The 14,543-nt window shown below is 41.7% G+C and overlaps 1 pseudogene; it reads left to right on the top strand.

Annotated features, from left to right (window-relative positions):
* The first annotated feature begins 10,530 nt into the window (after positions 1-10,530).
* On the top strand, positions 10,531-10,920 carry LOC101588795 (annotated as a pseudogene).
* The last annotated feature ends 3,623 nt before the right edge of the window (positions 10,921-14,543 follow it).

The following is a 14,543-nucleotide window of genomic DNA, read 5'->3' on the forward strand; positions in this document are numbered from 1 at the left end:
AGAAGAAGAAGAAGAAGAAGAAGAAGAAGAAGAAGAAGAAGAAGAAGAAGAAGAAGAAGAAGAAGAAGAAGAAGAAGAAGAAGAAGAAGAAGAAGAACAAGAAGAAGAAGAAGAAGAAGAAGAAGAAGGGAGTGGCTTGTGCCACAGCATTTGTCTAGCTACCAGCAGAGTTGAAGATGCAGGTCAAAAATAATTTCTCCTTCAAAACAATAATAATAATGATGATGATGATGATGATGATGATGATGATGATGATGACGATGATGATGATAATAATAATAATTTCTCTTTTGTTTGCTGATGTCCACTGGCTACTCCCTGGGACTTAACTTATTGTGTATCTTATATTCAATCAAGGTCTCCTGGATTTTCTCAAAGCTAATGAATTTTGCAGGGCTTGCTAGGATGGCAAGATTGGAGGGATGCTGTTTACTAGAGTGTGCAGTGGAATAAGCACGCTGGTTTCCAGGTTTATGTATAATACTTGGAGTCACATTGGAAGCTTCTGGAAGGCCACATAGTGTAAGGGAAAGAATACAACCTTGGGATCATATGGTCTTGGGTAAACCTACCATTTAACAATCTTAGAACTTTAGGAAAACAAACTTTTTAAGTTTTGTCTCCTTATGTAAACTTTTTAAGAAGTAAATTATATCTTTATCAAGATTGAGATTACCTTAGTAAATCATGCAACACAAACTCTGTTATATAATAAGTGCTCAATTACTATGTTGCCTCCCTTAGCCCCAGATTGATCCCTTGTCTCTTCCCAGGCTTGAAACTCTAATTTTACTTAAGACAACCTGTCTTAGCGAGACTTTCTTCAAGTATAAGTAAGACAGAATTAATTACATGACTTTTGCCCCCCAAATTATATCTTATTTCTACTTTTGCTTTTATCAGTCTTTTCCATTGATCTCTGGAATCAGCACAAAGCCTGCCCAGGGTGTGACCTGAACATCAGAGATATTGCTTTCAGAGGAAGTGGAGGGGGTTGGGAGGTAACCTGGTGAGATGCAAATTTGGTGGTCAAATAGGACTTCCCTGTGTCTGATGACTTCCAAGATGCCTCAGAGATATAATTCCAGTGATGATACAAAGAGAAAAGAACAGCCCATACCTCCAAGAATAGCCTCAATCAGTCTGTTCATTCTACAAGCATTTTTAGCACTTACTGTATGTCAGACATTCAACTGAACATCTCCCAAGCTAAGAAACCCTATATTCCACATTTTGTTGTAAAAATGTGGAATATACTGCCTCCTATACTGCCTTTCTCAGAGAGGACACAAAATCAAGCCACAGGACGCAGGTCATGTATCCTGTTATCTAATGCTAATCTTCATCTGTCTTCATGACCTACTTGAGTTTCTGAGTCACCCATGATCTTGTTTACCTTTGGGGACAGGATGCCTGTAGGCCAGAGGTTCCTTTTTAAGTGAGTTAGCTGAAACTGGTTGGGTCCAAGATGGCTGCCAGGGTTACTGCCGGACAACTTTTAATTTCATTATAACTCCATCTACATGCTGAAAGACACCTCATCACTAGGACTATGATGTTGACAATTGCCATGAAGGCCACCCAGAAGGAAGCATAAAAGAGTGAAAAGAGGTGGCATATGAATTTCCTGAAAACCTTCAACCATTCTTCTGAAAGTCAAAAATATTCTTCCCCTTTATTAGCCTAGTCCTCCCCCTCACTTAACTTACCTTGTGTACGTAATTTCCCAAACCCTAATAAGTCAAGAAGTTGATTGGTGAGTTTCATCTCTGACTTAAATTCTTGCTTAGTAGAGATTTGGTCTTTCAATCCCAAGAGACAAAAAAAGATCCAGTTTGGAATAAAAAACTTGTAACGTTCCCACCTTCAGTTAGTCATCAAACTCTATCAAATCCTCTTATGAAATAACTCTCCAGTGAACCTCCTTCTCTCTCACCTGATTTTTCTATCTTTACTTGAGACCATTATTTCTCCCAACCAATTCCAAATCTCTAGCTCTACTAAATCTCTTCTGCTTGGTTTCCAAAGCAATCTTTCTAAGGCAAAAGCATGAACATGTCGCTCATCTACTTAAAACTTGATGGTTTCCATTAAGGCATGAATGCCTTTACAAGAAAGTGTTGAACTATTTGTATACAGAAAGGACTTTGGATCTGCAGGGAGAGGGATAATGTCTTCTGTGGAAAGGTCTCAATTTGCTGGATGATGTGTCCTTCCTAAGAATGAATGAAAAACAATTCAAACAAATCAGAAGATAAGGAAACCAGCAAATACCAAGTGCCCATAATATATCAAACACTTTGCTTTATCTACACTATTGCTTTAACACTCAAGAAATACTGTATGAGAAACCTGTCCTCAAGAAACAGATTTCACATGGGATGGAGATTTGTATGCAGACAGGTCAGTGGGGAGTGCTTGTGAAATCAATACATACCCAAGGGAAGTGAAGGACATACCACAGGATTAAGCAGAGGGAGAAGCTGAACTATGGATGTGATTGCAACAAAGGCCTCTGCTGACTTCTTGAGGATACCTGGAGCTAGGATGACCCCAGGAGCTCTTCTAAATTAAGACAAGGGAACTAGACTTTTATACCTTTCTGTCTACCAAGTGACCCACTGTTGGATGAGGGTTGTCCTTGGGTAAGAGGCTGAGAACAGTCCCTGAGAGCTGCTAGTTGCTAATCCTTCAAGCATGGAAGGACAATTGCTTTGTCCTGAGGGAAGATCTGAACTGCACATTTCAGCATCTACTACACAAGGTAATTTACATACATTATTCTATAGATAGAAGACAAACTTAACTAGCTCATGCATACAGTAAGTGAAATCCCTGTGGTGTTAATGTATCCCTCATGCTTCTTTGCCTTTATTTATGGCTGCAATTAAAACTTCATTGGTGTTAAAATTGCCTTAACCTAAGGTCAAACTTGAACCCTCAGGTACTTTGAGTGGCTTCCTAAATTGTCACAAACTTTAATCCTTCAAGAATTAGAGCTGTATCTTGGTCCCAAATAGATGGGGCCACTTATGAACAAACTTTGCAAGTATCAAGGCCTATGAGGCCACAACTCAGGACCAGGAGAGCATAACTATGCTCATGGCAGGCCCAGAATGGGTCTTCTAGAAGATTGCCAGCTTTGTAGAAGACTGACAACAAGGTAGCAACTGTAATTCTGGTATGACAGAGTCGAGAATGGGGTTAAGGCAAAAGAGAAGGCCTAAGATCAAGACAAGGGCAGTTCCTAAAACAGGGGGAAAACCCTAAAGGAAGACAAGAGTCAGATGATCTCTGACGGTAAGTAGATTAGGCTAAGTAAGGGGCACTGAGCCCAGAAAGAGATGTGACTGAGCCAGTGCAAAGAGCTACAGTGGTTCTCTTCCTCTGGCTTCTTCTTCTCCAGACTTTTTGCCTCTGATAGTAAAGGCTCTGATAACGGCTCTGCTAGCAACACGTATTAGGGCCACAGTGGCAAGAGGCGCTAGAGTTTATCTTCAAGTTCTGCTTCTGATATTTATTTACTACCTGATTTCAGGCACATTACTTAACTTTCTTAGCCTAATAGTGCTCACCTGTGAACTGGGAATAAGGTTAGATCTGGTGCTGAGCACATGGGCGAGATAAGCTGGAGAGCTACAGAGTTCTCATATCCCATGATCAAGCAAACTAACAACCCAGGCTTACACAGTAGATTCTTGTATTTGCAAGTGTTCACTAAGTAACACAGAAAGCGAGTGGACTGCTTATCTTTTTCCCAGTTCCCTGTCCCAGAGTAGGTTTTTTCCCCTTCTCCTTGAAGTTTTGTTCAAGGAAAAAGTAGATGCTCTGGGATATAGAGAGGATGTCTCTGCAGAAATCCTTGCTGGCAGTTGGGCTGGAGGGCACGCCAAGAAGGACAGCTGGGTCTCAGGATAGCACCCAAGAACACAGCATTTAATACATTATATGAGGCCAGGATAAGACCAGGCCCCAACATTTTCATGGATTTTATCAAGGAACTGAGAGGAATGAGTGACTTTCTTGAAGATAGTATAACAGAAATAAAGGTCTTTTTTTTTTTTCTAGTTTTGGAGATTGAAACCTAAGATACTCTGCTGCTAAAGCTATATTCCTGCCTCCCTCCCTTTAAGACAGGGTCTTGCTAAGTTATCCAAGCCTGGCTCAAACTTGCAAATCTTCCTACCTCACCCTCCAGAATAGCTGAGATTACAAGCAAGTCTTCTTAATTGACTTACTTGCTGCTAAAGAAACATTTCTTAAGATGGGTCCTACTTCTGGTTTTACTTTTATTATTTTGCATAACAAAGCAAAGTTTAGAATAAAATAAAACTAAAGGAGAAAGGAGTTGTCTCTGAGTATGGTCTTTATGTCTGTTACCTCACAGAATGCTTTCTAAAACTCGACATTTCAAACAGTCTCATGATCTTCATTTACTTTTTTCTCAAGACAAGAAAATAAACATAACCTTCTCTAAGAAATTCCTCTTGATAGAACAACAACAACATATCACACATTTTATATATTATGTTGAGTAAAAAAGAACACAACTTTGTATGCATATTAGCAATTTTAATTATCAATTTATCTCTGGAAAAAAAGCCTGTTGGAGCAAGAAAAACCTTCACTTAAGGCACTGCTAGGTAGCAGGCTCTGCTTCCCTGATTTCTGATTTCTCCCCCTTACATTAGCATCTTCAGTGCAATTGCTATTCCAAATTAGCCCAGCTATCAGATGTTTAGTTATGATGATACCCAGGGGATTTTCAACTTAAAACTTTATAATACAGCAAAAAATTGACAGCATAGATGTTTTTACAGTTAGAAAGGACATTCCATGCAGTTATCATGCCATGTGATTTTGGTGCTGACTTCAACTCCACACATGGATTTTGTGAGATTGAATCAAGTGTTGGCTAATATTAATATGATGCTGAGCCATAAAAAGCTCAAGTCAACAACTTCTAACATTGCCAGTCCTATGGATAAGCCACTACTATGATGGACTACTGGAGTATATTGTATTATTTTGCAGAATTCACACACCTACAATATTGAAATGGCAATGGAATACCCACCCCTGACAAAACTAAACAAAAAAGGGGATACAAATGAAGGGCCATTTTGTATTGATATATACAAAATAGGATAGATATACAACTACTTTCTCTTAATTCAATGAGAAGAAAGATTTGTACTAATAGTGTTTGGACAGGCTATCATGTCTGCATCTTGTACTATGAATAACCACTATGAAGACAACAATATGCAATGTATTAATTATTGACACTGTCCTACTAATTGGTTTTGAAACTGTCTCATTGCTATTTGTTTCTCAATAAAATTAATAAAAAAAATAAAAAAACAGGAGGATCACTACAAGTTTGAAAAAAAAGAATCAAGTTTTTAAATAAAAGAATTAAGTGTGGCTAAGGTTTTAGTTCCTATCTTCATTCTGTTTTAAATTTTTTGTTATGATTCACTTTTTATTTTTTCTTCTCTACTCTATATTATGAACTGAGACATTAATTTAAGAAATATGACTATCAATCCCAAAAATACTCAATTCCTTTATAATAGGACTTTTAAGAACTTATTGCATACAATCCTTTCCCTGTATTCAATTGTGAAAAAGCTCTTAAGGGCCATCAATATGCTTCTGTTTCTAATTTATGCTGCAAAGTTATTATTTTTTATAGCAATACCTAAAGGTTACATTTATTTGTGGTGTTTCTGAAGCAAGCTGTTCCATGTCACTGAGGATGTCTGTGACACTGACCATGTGGCAGTGTTTCCTGTGCATCTTTAACACCAATGACATGAGATCCATCATTCAATCACACCTGCTTACCTCCAGGAAATGATAAAAGCAATGGGTACTGTATTAGTCAACTTGCCCCCTGCTTGGACGCAATATATGACACACATTGCTTAAAGGAGGACAGGTTTCACTTGGCTCAGTTTCAAGGGATTCAGTTCACAGTTAGCTGCCTCAAAAGTGGAATCCTCATTCTAGAAGGGATAGGCTAAGCACAGGTGTTTAGTTTATAGAAGCCAGGAGGCCAAGAAGCAAAACAATGCCAGAAAGCCAAGAGCCAGGGACCACATACAGTATCCAAGGTTGTGCCTCCATGACTCACCAGACATACATAGAATTTGGCTCTACTAATCTGCTGGGCTATTCTTAAACTGACCAAGTTGACATTGTTAAACAGAACCACTAAAAACACCAAGTGTAAGAGTTACCACATGGTAGGCCCCAGGCCTAACACTTCATATGTGTTCACGTCATTTAGTTCTCCCAACTTCTCTATGAGATAGTTCTTCATTTAAGGAATCATCTGCTGCCCATGAGGGAAGAATGGCTTTAAGAGATTAAATATCCTGCCCTCTGTAGCCTGATTTATAAATACTAGAGTAGCAAATTGATCCTAAACCTATCTGACTGTGGAGCAAAAGTTCTGAACTGTAAACCAGAATTTTGTCTCTGCTACCTTGTAAGCAAAGATTTGGAGGAGATTTATAAACTTGGAAGAAACTGACAAAGTTAGAAAACTAGGGAGGTTATATTTTCTTCCTTCTGCTTGATTTTTATTCTCTACTGTACTATATTTGCAATTTTAAAGAAGGAGGGATATCCTATAGAGTTCTCTAGGACAAATCTACAGCACAAGAAGCGATGTTTTGTGTGAGACAATGGCTGTCACGATTATGGAGACTGAGAAGTCCCACAGTCTGCCATGGCAAACCAGGCAAGCCAATGGTATAATCCCAGTCTAGGGTCAAAGCCTGAGAACCAAGTGAGCTGATGATGGAGATCCCAGTGCAGGATCAGAGCATGAGAGGAAATGTCTCAGCACAAGCAGATAGCCAGGAAGCAACAGAGGCACCTTCTTCCCTCCTCCCTCTTTGGCTCTAATCAAGCACTCAGTGGGTTGCGTGCTGCTTAGCCACACTAGGCAGGTGGCCTACTTTATGGAGTCCACCAATTCAAAGGCTAATCTCATCCAGAAAACCCCTCAGGCACATCCAGAATGAATGTTTCATCTGGCTACCCCATGGTGACATCAATTTGATGTGAGTTAAACATCACAAAACAAAATTGTGATATTAAAAAACCCCAGGGCCTGAGTATCATCCTTTTAACTAGAAATGTTATCTAGTAAAGTCATTCAAGTGATTGATAATTAGATACCTTATCCTCATCAAGAGGATTATCTCATTAAAGAATATTTACAGTCATTTATTATATTTTAAGCCATTGTATTATATACAAAGCAGTATATTTTAAACCCTGACTTTATTTATTGGTGGAACTGGGGATTGAACTCAGGCCCTTGTGCTTGCCAGGCAAGCGCTTATTCACTGAGCCATCTTCCCAGCCCCTTTTTTTTTTTTTTTTTTTTTTTTTTAAATGTATTTGGTGCCAGGTCTCATTAGGCAGCTCAAACTCATAGTGATCCTCCTGTTTTTAGCCTCCCCAAAGCTAGAATTACAAGCATGCGCCGCCACACTTGGTCTCTGTGGATGGCTCCCCATGCTTGGGAGTGGGACCAGTGTGTCATGTGGTGCCAGGGATCGAACCCTGGTCCCCGTGCTTGCCTAAGCAGGTGTTTAGTCCACTGAGCTATCTCACCAGCCCTAAACCCTGACTTTATTTACTTACTCATTTATTTATATTTTTTCTGATTTTTTGAGGCAGGGTCTCACTCTACAGCTCAGCCTGACCTCAAACTCACTAAGTAATCCTGGCCTTGAACTTGTGAGCCTCCTGCCTCAGCCTCACAAGAGCTAAGATTACAAATAGGTGCCGCCATGTCCAGCTAGATTCTTATAGTTTTTATGGCTTAGACTTCTGCCCCTGTGCTTCAGTAGTTGTAGCAACCCCCATTTCATCTCTATCTCCGGTGATCCCAATTGGAATTCTTTGAAATTTCTAGCCTATAACTAGGTTTTGTTTTGTTTTTTTTTTTTAAGTACCAGGTATCAAGCTTTTCCTTTTTGTCTGGATTTACTTCATGAGCCAGCCCTCCTCCGCAGCCTGACAGTGCAGGAATTCCTGTTCTGGACTGTCTAATTGATCCTGCATATCTCAGGGGGCCACTAAACAACCTCATAGAGCATGGAGCTCCTGCTTACCCAGGTGTCTCTACCTCTCAGAGATGTAACTGGATGGTAAGGGAGAAAGAAAGGGATACGTTCTGCTCCTCATCAGTATTTGCAGAAAGACTGCATTGCGATCTTGCAAAAGCCTTCTAGAACTGCCAAAGGAAAGGAGACTTCAATCTGAGCTTTGCGTGGAAGAAGAACAAGGCTGACCGTGGTTAGCCAGAGTTTCTCTACCACTTTGCAAATTATCATCATATCTACCAATCCGTCCAAAGATGAAACAGGGTGATGGGAAGCAGGTTTTAGTGCCCAAAAAGTCTGAGGCTTATGAAGCAATAGCCACTGTCCCTGGTTCCTGAATGCTGTTCCTTCCTAGAAGGAGTAGGATGACATGGGTATTTCCCACTCTCTAGCAACGTATGCCAGTAAAAGGCAGTAAAATGACATGGCTGAGGAAGAGTAGGAAGCACCCAGGTTCTATCAAGATTGATTTAAAAAATGCCATGGAGTCTATGAAGTAGCATCTCCCTTGGTACTCTTTAAGGGACATGGAGAGTTCAGAATGAGTGCGAGCATGACACCAGAGGGGAAAATCACCATACATTGGCCTTGGGGCCTGGAAGGGTGGAAGGGCATCAGTGAAAATGAAAGGACTTAGAGAAATCCTCAGATGACAGCTCTCCATGGATTTCTCAACCTTAGATGTCAGTGCTCGGAATTGATTCTGACCCTGAAGGGGAATGGGTGAGAGTAACTTGTAAAGGCCGTAGGCTGGGAAATGTCAGCCCCATGGACATGATAGGAGCTGCTGTTCCTAGTCTCTCCCCTGAACTGGACCCCTCAGCCACCCATCTGTCCAGGAAGGAGATTGGCTGGCACTAAGGTCAAAGGTGAAGGACCTAGTAGTGGCTAGAGCCACCTCCCAGACCAGGCTCTTTCCCCTTCACCCCATACGCTCTCCTCCTAACAGTGCTCTCTGGTCCACTGATCTGCTCATCCCCCATATCAGACACCTGCCTCCGTGGGCTTTCTCATCTCACCCATCAGGGCCAACCTAAGGGTGTTTTTTCCAGTGCTTTCCCCGAGCCATATTTAGACTCTGCAATCAAGTCTCCTAGGAGATGCTCAGAGTTTGGGGGAATTTTACATTTTCACTTTGTTTTTGTGGGTTTTTTCTTTACTTATCCAGATATATGTGCTCACTATGAGCCCCATGTGGCAGGGTGGTCTGGTCCACCTCCCTGAGGGGCTGGCTTGTGTGACAGAAGACCTCTGAGCTGTGGTAAAGGTGGTCATTGACTGAGAAGCCAAGAGTTTTGGGGCATTCCAGTCCCAGGCACCGCCAGGCAAGTCACTTCACAACCCCAGCCGTAGTGTCAGATGTTCGGGATCCATTATAACATCACATCTAAAAGGAGGGGAGTAACAGAAGGCCTCATTACAAAACCCATCTCAGATTGTTTGGGAAAATTGGTTTTCTGTAGAAGTATCACTCTCCTCACCCATAGGGCAGGCTCTGTATGGCCAAAGAGAAGGACATGGTGCTATACCACCAATGATGGAGGACAGGACAAGAAATACACTTATCTAGAATTCTCCTGCTATCTTTCCCTTGATCTGTGCTGTAAGAAATGCTCTATATGAGCCATTGTCTAGCATGAGCCTGAAGACCAGCCAAGTTCTTGTTTTATATAATGGTAATGATATGGAGAGTAGATTGGAGTACAGTCTTTGGGGATCAGATAATTTAGGATTTGAACCTAACCTTCCTCATTTTTTGTCTCTGAGCCACTGGGAAAGTGAGTTACACAGCTGTTCTCTTACCTTAATGTGTAAAATGGAGAAGATTATGCCTGGTTTTTATGTTATGAAGCTAACAGAACAATGTATGTAGAAACCCAAGACATTTAGGGAGTTCAACTTGTGAGATTTTCTTCCTCTCTACCCTTTTGAATAGTTATAGACTAAATCCAGGAAAATAGGAAGAACCCTTGATCCAGAATCAGGATTCCTAAATTGGTCTTGACAACTCTATCAGCTTTGTGGACTTCATAAAGCTATTCTGAGGACAACAGGTAGTAAATACAAATTCTTTTGAAAAATACCTCTGTAGATACAAGGAATTATCTCTTGCATGTATTTGCTTTTTGGTCTGTCAACACCTGCTGGCTATAGCTGAAGGTAGGAGCTTGGTACACTAGATGTACTAACTGCAACCAGGAGTTGGGTTGTATTTCCAGGTCCTGTATTAATTTCTAGCAGGTGATTAATTTCTAGCTGGAAGCCAGAAGTATGAAACCAATGCATCCCTAGGGCCAGACTTTCCCTAAAGGCTCTCAGGAAGAACCTCTCTTTCTTGCTCCAGCCTTTGAATTCTCAGAGATCTGTAGCTACACAAAACCAATCTGTCGAGCGACGCAAGATGGCAGCCACCACGGGCTTGGGAGTAAAAGTCCCTCGCAATTTCCGACTGTTGGAAGAACTCAAAGAAGGTCAGAAAGGAGTAGGAGATGGCACAATTAGCTGGGGCCTAGAAGATGATGAAGACATGACACTTACAAGATGGACAGGGATTGTAATTGGGCCTCCAAGAACCATTTATGAAAACCGAATATACAGCCTTAAAATAGAATGTGGACCTAAATACCCAGAAGCACCCCCCTTTGTAAGATTTGTAACAAAAATTAATATGAATGGAGTTAATAGTTCTAATGGAGTGGTGGACCCAAGAGCCATATCAGTGCTAGCAAAATGGCAGAATTCATATAGCATCAAAGTTGTTCTGCGAGAGTCGGCGTTTAATGATGTCTAAAGAAAATATGAAACTTCCTCAGCTCCCTGAAGGACAGTGTTACAGCAATTAATCAAAAACCCCACAGGCCCTCCCCACCAGCCCGCACCCCACTTCAATTTCAACAGTCTTCATTTTCCACAGTAGTACATTTTCTAGTTAGGACTTGTAGACCTCAAAGTACTGGAAAGAAAACTCCCATTCAAGGCAGTTTATCTTAAGATACTGTAAATGATACTAATTTTTTGTCCATTTGAATATATAAGTTGTGTTATAACAAATCATCCTGTCAGGTGTAACCACTGTCCACATAGTTGAACTGGGATCAAGAAAGTATATTCAAATTGATCTCCATCTTGACTGATGGGGCGCATCTAACTTAATTGTGAGAAGACACGTCCCACAATCACCCTGCTGCTGATTTCACGGCCCAGGTGCTGCCTGCCCACCCCACCCCCACCCCGCCTCCACCGCCTGGAGCCCTGGCCTGGGTGGCTGGTTGAAGCCATGTGAAGGCTTCAGGTTGCTGCCTGTGGGACTACTGTTGGGTGTGGGGGTGCTTTGCCTATGCCCTGGCTTCTTTTTTTAAGTCTTAAGTGACACCCCCTTCCAAGCCATCGACCTGTCCCACTCTCCTCCACTCCCACCCTTGGTTGAAGCATAGATTGTAACCTTCCAACCCCCTCTGAAATTGGCCTTCGGTGAGGAATTCAGGGCTTTCTCCATCTCTCCCCCACCTTGATCGAGAGTGCTGCTTTTCCTCTTCCTCCTTCCCTTTGTCACACTGTAACCCCCAACACTCTCCACTCCCCTTCCTTCCTCTGGCCAGAAGCCATCAGGTAAGGTTGAAAAGAGTCTCTGACCTCCCTCCTTTAGCTTTGGGACCACAGTCATTCATTCTGCACCAGCCTGGGAAGTGAGTACCGGGCCCTGGGCTGCTGCCTGCTGCCACCATCAGCCGATGTCAGCTCAGGTGTGATGAGGTGAACAGAGCAGCTGCTGGAGTCATGCAGACCTGCCAGTGCCCCAGGTCCCTGGTGGGCAGACCAAGCAAGGCCATGTGAAGATACTCGTAAGCAGGCGCAGTCCATCTGGATTGTTTCCACTTCCCCACCCACCTCACTTTGGAGCTGGAGAAGTTTACACAGGCTTTCGGGCCTCCATTTGGGTCCGGTGTGCAGTCTGAGAACTGGAACAGAAGAACGCAGCCAGTGTGGACTTTGGCTTTGGTGCTGCTGCTGCTTCTCGTGCTCGGTGGGGACAAAGCAGCTCGGTGGGGACAAAGCCGCTCGGTGTGCAGCGGATCCCGGGCTGGCGGCCTGGCCCCCCGCTGGCCTCCTGGCCCCCCGCTGGCCTCCTGGCCCCTGCTGCATCATCCCACTGTCTATTCAGGACCACTAAATGCTGAAATATGGATGCATACGAAATAAAGGCAATTCATGGTGTTAAAAAAAAAAAACAATCTGTCTATCTTCACATGGCCTTCTTCACATGTCTCTCTCTATAAATTTCCTATCTCTTCTAAAACAGTCTCACTGAATTCCAGGAGCACCTGAATCAAGTCATTATGATCTCATTTTGTCTTTAATTATATCTCAAAGACCACTGTTCCAAATAATGTCACATTCTGAGGTTCCAGGTAGACAAGAATTGAGAGGGTACACTATTCACCCAGTGAGGACATCACTCCATATATCTAAATATTTTTACTCCTCACTTAGTTGAGCTACGCTTTCATTGAGCTTTATTTAGGTTGCAGGGAGCAGAAAATACTTTCAAACTATGGCTCAGAATTAGCTGGATGTGTGACTGCAGAGGACACTGTGGAAATGTAGCAGAGACGTCTGATAATGAAGCTAATGAAGCTAAAGAACGAAGTTCATTCCGGAAACAACAGGGCACAGGAAACAGGAGTGTGAGTGCCTGTCTTTGGGATAGAGGTGCACCTGAGTGAGCTATCCAGTGGCTGTGACTCCAGAGGCAAAAACATCAGTGTTGGAGTCAGACTTGGATCATTGGCTATTTGAGAAGCACAGTTGATAATAAGACCTCCAAAAAGGTGTTCCAAGTACTAAATTACATTCACTTAAAATCACATAGATGACCTTGCCTCAGCAAAAGAGCTGAATCAGAGGGGTCCACGCTATAATGGAATTGTTTCTTTATTGAGTAGTTTTATGGTACGTGTCAAAGCCATGTGAAACAAGCTGTATAAAGATATGAGCTCCTCATGTTCCCATTTCATTTAGTTATATCCACTGTGCTATTTTATAACTATAGATAGCATCTCACTCACCCAACCATTATCTTACTTACTGATTAATTGCAGGTCTGGAGGCTGAACCCAGGACCTCCTCACTGAGCTATATCCCCACACCATTTTCATCTTTACTTTCAGACAGACTTGCTAAGCTGTTAGGCTGCCCTGCAGGCTCAGCCTCCCAGAGTGCTGGGATTACAGCTGCAACCCCACCCTCTATCTACCCTCAGTTACTATGACGGAAGTGTACAGTACACAGTTAGCAGTCAACTTTCCAAAAAACAATATGTGTACACAAACACACACAAGCACGAGCTTGTTATAAAATGTACTTATGTGAAAGATGTATAATACAATTTGCAAAATATGATGCATTGCATTTGAAAGCACAATAACTTTTTTGTAAATTCCACATAGCCAACTTATTCTCACTTAATGCCTGTTTGTCCCAGCTTAACTCATATCCCTAACCAACTTCCAGTTACTGATGAATGCAGTTCCAACATGAATGTCAGTCAGTTCCCTTAAAGACATGTAAAATCACAGAGATATAAGTCAGGACACCAGCCATTCACCAGCGATGCTAATGACATCACTGAATCACATGGGATTTTCTAAACATTTTTTGCATCCTATTCACAATTTAAAGACCACAATCACGGCACCACTGTCTACATCATTACACTTTCTCTGTCACTTTCTTACACTCATCCAATCAACAGCACAATCTATTGAAGGTCGGATTTATATACTCTGCTAATTGTTGTGGGATTAACTCTACCCTCGACTGATTTCAATGCCTAAATGGATGTCATTGAGAAGATAAGAACAGTAATCTCAGGCTTTATTTTCATCATAGAGATTCAAGAGGCTTCAATAACTTTAAAAACATAGATAATGGCCATGTAAAATAATTACGAAGAGGAGAGTTTTAAAGTTTGATCCCCACTCTTTTAAATATACACAGTTGAATAAATATATATTTAAATAAGTTTTATTTATTTATTTATTTATTTTTATTTTTATTTTTTTTTAAACAGGATCTTTATTAAGAAATCACACGCTTTGCCCACTTTCCTTGACCAACCTGGTGTCCTGGGAAAAGCTACATAGCGTGACACACATTTCATACCAACAGACTGGTTGCCAAGGAGATCCTACTGCCACAAGCTCACTTTCCCTCTCCTTTTGATTGTGGGGTTACCAGGAATCAAACTCCGGACCTTGTGCTTGTCAGGCAGGCGTTGCACCACTGAACCAAACCCCTGACCCTCTCCTTTCCCTCTGTGCTAAGAAAACAATTCTGGCCAAGAGCACAATGCTGAGAGGCAGATGACATGAATCCAGCCAATACTCAAGATCTGAGGTGATCATCAGGCCAGTA

The sequence above is a fragment of the Octodon degus genome, unplaced genomic scaffold (assembly GCF_000260255.1).
Source record: "Octodon degus isolate 3935 unplaced genomic scaffold, OctDeg1.0 scaffold00116, whole genome shotgun sequence".
NCBI lineage: Eukaryota > Metazoa > Chordata > Mammalia > Rodentia > Octodontidae > Octodon > Octodon degus.